The sequence below is a fragment of the Pongo pygmaeus genome, chromosome 10, assembly GCF_028885625.2.
Source record: "Pongo pygmaeus isolate AG05252 chromosome 10, NHGRI_mPonPyg2-v2.0_pri, whole genome shotgun sequence".
Lineage (NCBI taxonomy): Eukaryota > Metazoa > Chordata > Mammalia > Primates > Hominidae > Pongo > Pongo pygmaeus.
Genome location: NC_072383.2, coordinates 25,486,411 through 25,498,546, shown reverse-complemented (window position 1 = coordinate 25,498,546; position 12,136 = coordinate 25,486,411). Strand labels below are relative to the sequence as shown.

General features: G+C 36.5%; 1 protein-coding gene across 6 annotated transcripts in view; it reads left to right on the top strand.

Moving 5' to 3' along the window:
- Positions 1-12,136, top strand: part of SOX5 (SRY-box transcription factor 5) — a 1,038,078-nt gene that overhangs the window by 101,418 nt on the left and 924,524 nt on the right. For 2 of the 6 annotated variants that reach the window (XM_054445330.2, XM_054445326.2), the window contains exon 2: positions 1,195-1,375. The exons of the other annotated variants lie outside the window; for them this stretch is intronic. The gene's annotated coding sequence lies outside the window, so the exon portion shown is untranslated. The remainder of the gene's footprint in view (positions 1-1,194; positions 1,376-12,136) is intronic. 6 annotated transcript variants of the gene reach the window in all.

Genomic DNA, 12,136 nt, shown 5'->3' with positions numbered 1-12,136 from the left:
AATATTGGGAAGATGGAGGTAAATGATGTAACCCAAAGTGCTATTAATTAATAACTGAGCTGGGATTAGAGTCTCTAAGACCAGGGAATATGCCATTATATTAAACTGAAGTATAATTTTATAGAGATGATAATATGAAACAAAATCGCTTTGTAGTTATTATAAACTTTAAAGCATTGAAGCTATTCAAGAGAAAGATGTCTCAAAGAACAACAGGTTTTTATTTTACTTGGCTATCATAACTGCCAGAGTAAGTGTTCAATGAAGGTTAGGTTTTATTACTATTATTACATAAAGTTTGAAAAATTACTAGACATAATACCCAAGACAAAGTAAACTAGTGCTACTTAAAAAAGATAATAATATGTGGCTTGTATATGGTAAAGGACTATTGTTATCTTCAGGTAACAATGTTGCTGTTTTTACCTCCATTCAGAAAGCAGCTATTTCTTCTAGGAAATTAATTCATTAGTGTGTATTGCTATTTTAACAGAGATAGAATATAATATGCAATGACATGATGACCCATGGTTTTATGCATTTGGGCAAAAACCGTCCCTTCATATCAATTGTCATCCTCCCATTTCTCTTATCTAAGGTGTAGATCCATTGGTATCTTTCATACTGCACAGTAACAGCATCACTAGCAACATCCAAATTCACTGTGTTCAAAACTAGAATCATAGTGGCCACTTTTCTGACTTAATTAAATGACCAGCTTGAAACATGTCAAACAGTACAATAGATCCTCCTACAAAATAATGTTTCCTGTTGAACAGTTTATACAACAAATTCAGAATGTATCAATGTGAAAACCCAGCATACCTAGAGTTTCATCTCTATTTTTCCTTCTGTAAATGTGTTGTCACTTAGTAGAGGGCACCGAAATCTCAGGCCAAACATACATAAATATGTGACAATTTATGCTGTTTGGGGACAGCAAGAATCTATTGATTATTCAGTTATAGGGGAAGTACATTTGGTGATATGAATTTGCTTTATCCAACAAAATATGGTCTACAAGAGCAAACCAATTCTAAGTTACCAAAGTCAGTTTGGACTGACCATGTGGTACAGTAATATATGTGGGAACATTACAGGGATGAGTTCAGGTTTTCTGGAAGAGTCTCTGTGGAGGAAACTACCACAAAGGAGCTATTACCACTGCTGCTTTCTTGTTTTTTACCACTACAGTGCTGCATTCTTACAACCCTAAAATCCATCTGCTGTTAACACACCGTCAAAAAGAGGGGGAAATGCATCTCCGAGGGAGTGCTCGAGAGAAGATAATGGAATGGTCTGATGTAATCCCATACAAATTATTCCTCATGATGTGAAAATGCTTTTACAGGGACCTGGGAGATTTCTAAACTGAGTAAGTCCAAGTAAAAACAATTCTGGAAAACATTGTAGTTTGAACCTAATCCACTTAACTGGGTCTGTCTTTAAGTTGCTCACTTACTTCAAGTTTATTCTTTCAGAAGTTGAGCGTCTCTGTCATTTAGTAGTGGTCAGATTAAGTGTGCTGTTCTGCTTACTTGCTGGCTGAAGTCCTTTTTGTTACTTCTAGTGTAAGCTTTTAGAAAGCTACAAAATACAGTGACAGACACTATCATATTCAATTGGACATGCTTTCTGCAGATTTGTTAAGGATTTACTCTACACATTTGTAGCATTTAGTTGCCATGGAGATGACCTCAGTGGTAAGAGGGACAGCCTTTAGGTTGGACCTCAGATTTTCCTTTCATTTCCATTTAATTTGATTTGACTGCAAAATGTCACTCCCATTGCATTGATTAAGCTTCGTTGCTGCCACCAGCACTGTTAGGAAGGTGAAAGGGCAGGCTAGCTGCTGTCATTTTGCACCCCTACCCTTTTCTGATATCAATACAGATAGGCTTTGGAGATGAGAAACTCCTTCACTACATTGATGCAGACACAATTTTTTCTTGCTCACTTCATGAACTATAATAAAACTGAAAATATGCTCAGAAATCTTTATTCACCAGATTCACTCTATACATATCAATTTTTCTCTGCTTCAGCTCCACACTATTGTAAGGTATGATATATAATGTATGATAACTAAAAATTAATATGTCTTAATGTTTCCCTGAAATATATTTTTTTAAACTCAGCAGCTGGCCACTCTCTACCAAAATAGTTCTTTTAAGTTCAAATAAATTAGAAAAAATACAAGATAATTATACAAGTATGAAGCATTATTCTTGTTCATATGGATTGGAAGTGTCATCTTTAGGTATTAATACAGGTCATTTGAAAGTAAAATGATACAGTAGACAGTTTTCCTTTGGTACCCTGTATACTCCTGTCGGTTTCTTTCTTTATTCCCTTCCCTGATTCTTAATGTCTCCAGGAACCCAGAATTCATCTCTCCTTTTAGATTGAAAAAATTGATAAATTAATTCAACACTAAGATTTAAGAAAATAAATGGGATAACTTCTTAGGATTGTCATACTTATATTTAACTGGAGAAGCAGGGGACATTATTTAGCACAAGAAATTGATTGCAAATAAAACTCCAGTTATACGTGGAAACTTAAGTTGACAGGAAGGCTTCCGGATCATCATAGCACCTAGCTACACATCATAGCACCTAGCTTTGAGCTTTGATGTGAATGCTTGATTCTGGTGTGTCTAGGTTACCTTGTCAGGTTTCTTTGAATGGACCGTCATTCAGAAAGAGCACTCCATCACTTGATGGAGCATGCGCAAGAAACCTGCAAATTCATGGCTTGGAAAACATACCAGCAAGTCACTACAGATAAACCAGCACTTTGTGACAAAGGACCTTAAGCGGGGCATAGTAACTTTATATTCCTGTAAGAAAGGTAGCTTTAGTGACTGGAATTGGGATCAGGGAGAGGGGGAAAGGAAACAATCATCCCTATTTGGATGTTGACTTCTTGGCTTATAGAGTTTTGGTCGGGATCAGGTGTGCTGTCCTTTGAGAATTGATACCAGCAGTGTCTTTTTGGGTAGTGCATCTTATTTCTGTTAAAAGTCTAAAGTGATTGCAGTGGGAGAGTACTGACAATTTCTTTTGGTCTCTTCTATAGTGATTGTATTTACCTACACAAGTTTTACTATCTTGGAATGTTCTAGAATTCCAGTTAATAACGTGAAAGTCATAAACATGGCTTCATTTAGTTGTTATCTCTAAATGATTTAGAGAAGTGTTTGCCAAATTATAATGTGCATATGAATCACCTGGAGATGTTGTTAAAATTCAGGTTCTGATTCAAAAGGCCTAGGGTGGGGTCTGAGATTCTGTGTTACTAATGAGTTGCTAACTGAGGCTGATGTTGCTGGTTCCCAGACCACACTTTGTTTAGTAAGGATAAGGGCAGGTTTCCAATCTTGGCTGCAATTGGAATCACTTGGGAAAATTAAAAACATCTATATCTGGGTCCCATCCTACCCCGCAGAGATTTGTCTTTAATTAAGTGGAATGTGGCCGGATATCAGGATTTTTAAGAAGCTCTCCAGCTGATTTTGGCGTTCAGCTCACGTTGAACATGACTGAGTAGAGAATGGACCCTGGAAGATGAAGAAAAAAAATGCCCATAGATGATAATGTCATAAATAATACTTTCAAAAGTCTACTCAGGGTTTTAATTTTTTCAATCATTCTGGAGTTTTTAGAGAAGACACTGAACCAAATGTATAAGTAAAAAAACAATTCATCATTTTATGCATTAATGTCAAATATTAGTCCACAAATAAACATTTAATAATACTCTCTTCAGCAGTTTCTTCATTTAAAAATAATTTAGGATACGTTGCCAGATTTAACAAATTTAAAAAAACAGACACTGAGGCGCCATCCCAGGCTTGCTGAATCAGAACATGCATTTTAACAAGATATTCAGGTGATTCACATGCACAATACAAATATTGCTTGGGACATACTTATACTAAAAAAAAATAGTTTACCTGCAATTCAAATTTACTTGAGTGTCCTGTATTTTATCTCACATCCCTATTTAGGAAGGAACTGATTTCCTTATAGAATAAAAATGGAAAATAGTAATCTGAGTTGAGAGAACATTCTTAGTATTTTACGTTTTATTTTATCTCATCTTCCCTTATCTATAATGCCCACTAATTTTTAAGCCTATAAAGTAAAACCAGCGATAGCCCTCAAAACCAGTGGTAGTCATGCTATGTGTTGGAAATAAATAGAACATTGTTCTGTGTGTTTATGCAAGAATGGAGACAGCTCCTTCACTTTTGGGGCAATAATCAGTTTGCATTAAAATTGTTTTCCATTTTTGCTTATTTATTTAAAAATTGTCTGATATTGGGAAATTCTTTTATTTATAGAATCCAGAAGCTGCCTTGTTATAACTAAAGTATAACAATTGGTGCTCATAAAACTACAAATACTAGAATTTCCCCAAAGGGAAATTATCCAAAGGCTTATCTTACTATGAAAACACAGTCCCACAAGGCTAAAAATGTTGTGTCTGTATGCCCAAATAAGAAATGCTAATCTCTTAAAAAATTACTTACATTAACTAAAATGTCAAAGCCTAGCATTGGTAAAAGCAACATCCATTGTTGGAAACTCACATTTAACTGTGGCTTCCTGTTGACTGGCCTACTATGATTCACAGACATATATATTAAAAAAAAAAAAAAACAGGTTTTAAAAGTTTAGTCACAAAAATTAATTTTCAAGTTAAGGTAAAAAATACACCATTGACATTATTAGATTTTTCTTTTAACTGTCACCTCTTTTGGAGTCTTAGTCACACATCTGGTACTCTATTAAGAAGATGATATTCATATGCTGGTATTGAATACAGTGATTTGCGCTTTAAAATGTAGTGTTGAGAACTCTATTTGGAATGTGTTACCGTATATAAGATTGAGCTTTAATAGTGTTATATTTCAATCTATAAATAACTTTTGCTTCCTATCTGACATTAAAACAATGTATGGCATTTGGCAAAAAGTAAACTGCCAAATGATTTCTTAAGTGCCTAGTTAAGGGATGACATTGTAAATTTTTTATACTGGCTACACAGCCGTAAGAATGTGTTTTAGGTTTACTGATCTTTCAAAGTAAATGATTTATTTTGGCACTATGAAATCAAAAATGCTAATCACACTCTGGAAAGTGTAGCATTGTTGATTTTTATTTATAACGAGTCAAGTTAACAGGTATATTACGTGGCGAAGCTGTCTTTAATTAGTGAGACTCAGGAAGGTAAATGATAATGAAGCTTTCACATTTGCAAACTTGGTGAGCCAAGGGAGATAGCGAATGTTTATTTGGAGTCCCAGTGAGGTGCTTGGGCGAATGGACACATCAAGGGCTCTGTGGTCAGTTCCCACATGACCTAACTGAACCTCAGTTCCTTCATTTGTTTAGTAAGAATAGGCATATTCCCTTCACTGAGTTGCTGTGAAGGCTAAATAAGATAACATGTAAAGATCCTGGCATAGTCGGTAGACATGCAGAAGAAAGTTAGTTCCACCTCAACCACCCTGATCCCTTAAATCTCTCTAATGCATTCTGACCCTTCTTCCTTAGTAGAGTTTCTGGAAATATGATATGGCACATGGGACCCTGAATAGAGATGGAATGTTAACTGTTACTTGGCCAGATTTAAGCTCAAATGTGATTTTGTTAGGTGACGTTTACTTAAAAGTTCCTTGGAGAAAACAATTTCTAATAAAGGAACACCCACCTGTAAGTCCAGAAATAGAGGCTCTGGTCCTGGGACTAACTAGATTTTGATTTGGCGGAAATTGTTTAACTGTTCTTGGCTGAGGTTTCTTTATTTTTTACAAAAGAGGAAAAGTTGAATTACAGTATCTCTATGTTGCCCTCCAGCCACTCTCATTGTAAAGTCTCTTGGGCTGGGTTTCCTGAGGTGCTGAGTTAGAGATTGCAAGTGCTCTCAGGATTAACACCTGTGAGGAGTAATACTTTCGGCTCTGCTCTCCAGTACCAGGCAGAGGGAGGAAGCCGACTGAGATGCAGCCACAGCTCAGCGCTCAGCTAATCCATGGGGAGCTTTGGGCTGCATGGCCTCGCAGAGCTGTTCGTAGCTGAGGTAAGGATACTGGGCCTCTCTACTCCTAGACGCTTTGTAGGACAGTCATTCTACTGTGGGCAGTTCTGGGGAAGAATCGCTTGGGAGTGATCAGCAGTCAGACCTCCCGGCAGCTGGAAGGAGGGCCTTGGTCCTGGAGGGACATCCAGGGGCACAGCACAGCCTCTACTGAGTGAGTCTAGAAAGTTTCCTAGTATCTCAGGGTCATTGACTCATACTCAGCTGACTACCAGTCTTCATTGGAATGCTATCACTTTCAGGGATGTTTGGGGAAATGCTAAACTTCAAAATCTCTGCACATAGTTAGAAGTGTTATTTTGAGCATGCGCTCCATGAATGCATTCTCCAAAGTGAAATTAATCAACATACGCTGCTATGAAATCTTGGCTGAACTTTACAGAAGGACAGACTTTTTATGCTGTTTCTAAGGGATCTCTCTCATACACATCTCTTCAAAGGCACCATTATCAACAGCCATGACTCTTGGAGTTTCATTTGTAGTTATGTCCAGAACAAAAAGTGCTTACATACAGTATGAGACATCTAAAAAATAATAGTTATACAAGCCACCTAGAAAATCAGCCACTTTGGAACTTTAAGAAAAGATTCTGTTCAGGTTCTGTTCCAGTTTCAAATAGAGGAACTCTTCCTGCGTCAATGATGTTCACCCATTTTTAATTAGCTGATCATCTGTTTGAGGACTATGTGTTTCTCCTGTGCAATGGATTAACTCTGTGGGCTGGGACCCTGCAGGGAAGGTATTTTATGTTCTAACAAAGGGGGCTACATGGATGAGACAGACCATCAAGAAGATAAAGCTAACTTGATCCACTATCTAAGGAAGCTCAGCATATTCAAATATCAATGCATTCTTGCAGTGGACATATTTGGTGGGATAAATGAGGTGTGAGGCTCTGTATCCCCTTGGTTGGCCTGAAAATAGGATGTCAAACAGCATATAATCATCTTTTTTTTTTTTTTAAGAAGAGAGAGTGAGAGAAAGTGATTTCTATTTGTGTCAGATTTTAGATGTCTTAATATTCTTTCCTGTCTAATTTTGCAGAAAGTGATAATAGAGTTCCTGTCAAATTAGAGGCTGCAGACTTTTAACCTATGTCGTGAAAAAAAATTGGTTATTATTACCATAAACATAAACCAAATAAAAATTTAGTTGTAATACCATTATATGGAAGGGTGCATTCCAAGCATATAGTTATACTCATTACAGATATTGAAAGTTCAGAATGACAGTGCATTGAAGAAGAAATTTTTAAAAACCAGGGGTTTTTGGATTAAGTCTTTTGCTTCCAAAGATGGAGGGTCAATGTAAATTCTTAAGTGGAAAAAATAGAATGAAAGCGATTCTTGTAAATACTTGTGCATCTCTGTTACTATAGAATGCAAAGCTATTTTTTTTAAATGCCTTAATCTGCCACATGTTTGTATCTGTGAGGCAGAGACCAGAGTGGATACTGTCAAGGGTGAGGAATAAAAGTGAGATAAGAAAGAAGCAAGTAGAAAATTCACACAGCATGTAATTTCATGGAAGAAGGTGCAAGTGATATGTCTGATCTCTGATGAGCCAGTAGTTTAACCTGTTTTATTAATCACCTGAGAGTTGCTTGCTTAAGTGGGATTGCTAAATGTAAAGATGATGCTGGATCACTTTAGAATTGTTCAGACCTTAATAGAAACTCAAGACAATTTCTATTCTCTCCTCATTAGATTTTCCAAATGCCGGTAGACAGAGCACGCTTTTTCAATAGTTCGTTTATTCACGGAATACTTAAGCAGGTGCATTTTTGGTGGGAAATTAATAAAACAAGAGAATGAATGAAGAAACAGAGTATAGCTCTAGAGAAGCCCTCTCTACCATTGCTTTTAGCAGTACTAGCAAATTGGGTCACAGATAATTAGATTAATTTGACTACCCTATGGTTTTATTTGGAGAAATGTAACGTGGCAACTCTCTTTGCTCTTGGATATCTATAGTATACAAGAAAATGGAGACATTCGGCCTTCAAAAATGAAAGAGCTATTATGTCATGCTGAATCAGAGAGATGTAGACGCTGTGGAGTATCAACACCTGAAGCCACTCTATTAAAGCGTGCCTTGGTACTGCAAGCAAAAGTCACAGAAAATTGGCTCTTGTTTTGTCATCTAAGCTTGCTACCAGTTAGTTTCCTTTAATTGGCTATCATGTCCATTTACCAGAAATTGGCTCTCTTTCCTAGCTGATGGATGTAGGAGTGATTTGCTTGTGTGAATGTGCCCAGGATCACACCTGCAAGAGAATTGTTTCAAGCCATCATTTCTGTTAATTACTAACCATGAACGTCTAAATAGGTATATTACAAAGGAATTGCAGCACCTAGAACTGGAGAGGCTCTCTTGGTCTATAAAATATTACTAAGTACACTTTAAGGATAGTTAAGCATAGTATAAAAGGAGTTGAAAAATAAATAAACAAGCTCAATACTTGGTGTAGGTATTTTACCTAAGTATTAAGCTATGGTTAGCTTATAAACCTACATCTTAATGCCACTCTGACTAGATTGCTTTCATGAGTAGAGTGTAACCACTTCAGCATGCACTTTTGCTCAACTTAAGAAATCAGTTAGATTTTTTTATTATTTCAAAACATAGTGCCTTTTTTTTAAGGAAAAAAAATTCTAGCATTTAACTTTGCTTTTCTGAACTAACAGGCATTTATGGTTATCTAATTGCTTTAACCATGTATTTCCTGAAATGTGGTTGTCCACCAGTAGTTTTAACCACAAATGCAGAGCTCTAATTTCTGCTCTTTGATAGATTTTCTGAATTAGGTCCACTCCTGTCATCAGAGAAAGGTTAATGTAAATCTAGAATAAATATTTTAAAAATATAAGAAGAGGGTACTTTAAATGCAAAGGAAAATAGATTTAACATTCTTCTGAAACAAGTCTAGTAAGGATTTTAAGTTTTTAAGACTTTCTATTTAATTACTTTGCATTGAAGCCAGCTGGTTTGCTAACTTTCATGACCTTATATTCCCTGAATGTTCTCATAAATCAAAGGAAGAATATGCTCAGTTCTAACATTAGGCCTGGGGAAAATTCCATATTTGAAAACAAAAGAAAGAAAGGTAGAATCAAGGTTGCCTTGGGAATTTTGAGGTCCTTGGTAAGGTTAATTGGGAGGGCATAAATTCCTTTATCCTCAGATTCTTCTTTTCCTCTCTCTTCTCTCCCCCTAAGCTTTCTTGCCCTCTAACCCATCAATTTCTCTTACAGCTAAAGCTTTCACACTTCAACATTGAACCTGGAGATATAAAAATATTCTAACAGGCAGGGGGATGTCCTTGATGGTTTCTTAAAGTTCTTTTTAGTACTTTATTTTAAATTCCAATGATTTCATAGAAACTCAAGGGTGAAATGGTCCTCTCAAGGTCATCAGTCTAGTCTCTCCAAGTAAGAATGCCTCCCACCCTCTGGGAGTTGGCATTAGTGGTCAGTCCCAAGGGACACCTTCCTGCTCTGAACTTCTCCAGTAACTGTGGATGACCTCTGTGATGAAGTGGAGGAAGGAGGTGCACATTAGGTTGGATAATTTTTTAAACTACACATTTTACCTTATAACTTAGATTTTAAATATGTAAATCATTGCTTTACGCAAGCTGCTCTTTCTAAAGAGATGTATGTTAAATATTTAGGTATTTGGTAGGGAAGGAAGCCAGAATACACTGAGATCAAGCAACTCAATAAACATTAATTGAGGACTTCTGTCTAAGGAGTTGCAAACTCTAATGCCTCAGAGGATGAGGAGGTAGATGACATAAATCTCTTAACTGAGCCTTATATAAGCAATTGGGATGGTGTGAGGCCTGAAGTCTTCAAGACCATGTGATAGCCAGTCAAAACATGTGTTTAGGCCATATTCTGCCCAAAGCATTCAGTGTGCAAACTCTTAAGTCTCTTTGCATGATATCTGCTGGACCTTGCAGGAGATGTGAAAGTGAAGACCTGATTCCTGATTTCACCGAGGTAAAAGAGTAATACAAATTATTACTTTTCTAATGGCATCTATAATTCCTAGAGTGGCTACAGTGTCCCAGGCATCATGCCATTCTTATTCAATGTTTATACTAACCCTATGTAATAGTCATATTCAACTCCATTTTAAACGTGGGGAAGTGGAGGCCCAGAGAGGTTTAGTTACTTGCTTATGATCATTTCTCTAATATCGGTTAGAGCCCAGGTTAAAATGAAAGTCTACAGACCTGCAGACTTCTAAAACCCATCTTCTTAATCACTATTCAGGTGTCCTTCAGATTATCTTCCATGGAGAGTTAATATTAGATATTCATTTTTTTTAAAAAGATGATTATATGAAAATGTGTTCAACATCGTTGATCAGAGAAATGCAAATCAAAAACTACAATGAGATATTATCTCACCCTAGTTAAAATTACGTCTACCCAAAAGGTAAGCAATAAATAATGCTGGCAAGGATGTGGAGAAAAGGGAACCCTCATACACTGTTTGTGGGAGTGTAAATTAGAGCAACCACTATGGAGAACTGTTTGGAGGTTTCTCAAAAAACTAGTCATTGAGCTACCACATGACCTGCGTAATCCCACTGCTGGGTATATATCCATAAGAAAGGAATTAGTATATATATATATATATATATATACACACACATATATATATATATATATATACACACACACATATATATACACATATATACACATATATACATATATGTGTATATATATATATATGAGATATCTGCACCCCCATGTTTATTGCAGCACTAGTCATAAAGCCAGTATTTGGAAACAACCTAAATGTCCATCAGCATATGAATGGATAAAGAAAATGTGGTACTTATACACAGTGGAGTACTATTCAGCCGTAAAAAGAATGAGATCCTGTCATTTGCAGCAACATAGATGGAACTGGAGGTCATTATGTTAAGTGAAATAAAAGCCAGGCACAGAACGACAAATATCATGTATTCTCAATTATTTGTAGGGGCTAAAAATTAAAACCATTGAACTCATGGAGTTAGAGAACAGAAAGATGGTTACTAGAGACTGGGAAGGGTAGTGAGAGGGTAGGGGAAGCAGGGATGATTAATGGGCACAAAAAAATCAAAACAATAAGATTTAGCATTTGAAAGCACAACAGGAGGACTATAGTAAACAATAACTTAATTGTACTTTTCAAGACAACTAAAAGAGTATAATTGGATTGTTTGTAACATAAAGGATAAATACTTGGCTGGGCATGGGTGGCTCACACCTGTAATCCCAACACTTTGGGAGGCCAAGGTGGGTGGATCACTTGATGTCAGGAGTTCAAGACCAGCCTGGCCAATATGGTGAAACCCTGTCTCTGCTAAAAATACAAAAATTAGCCAAGTGTGGTAGTGCATGCCTGTAGGCCCAGCTACTTGGGAGGCTGAGGCAGGAGAATCACTTGAGCCTGGGAGGCAGAAGTTGCAGTGAGTTGAGATTGTACCACTGCATTCCAGCCTGGGTGACAGAGCTAGACTCTGTCTCAATAAATAAAAAAAATAAATAAATACATACATACATACATACTCGAAGTGATGGATATCCCATTTATCCTGATCAGATTATTACATGTTGTGTGTCTGTATCAAAATATCTAATATACCTGGTAAATATATATACCTGCTATGTAGCCACAAAAATTAAAAAAGATGATGATTGGTTCTTCTATGGTCAAATAATGGAAAACAACAAAGTTTTAGTTACAGAAGGTGAAACCCCACACATTACTCACTGTGGGATGTTTCCAGAGGCTTTCACATTGTGCATTGTGAATCCCTAAAAGTAGGTATATTTTGCAGTGTTTCCCAAGCTAAGGTGAATTTCATAAATGTGAATTTCATAAATTATCTCAAGTCCTGTTCTAAGGAACAAATTTTGGGAAATTCCTATTTATAATAATACCCAGCTTCCTCATTGAGATAGTGTTGTCATTAAGGAGACAAATGTTGTGGTTGTGCATACTCATTTTACAGAGAGTGCGT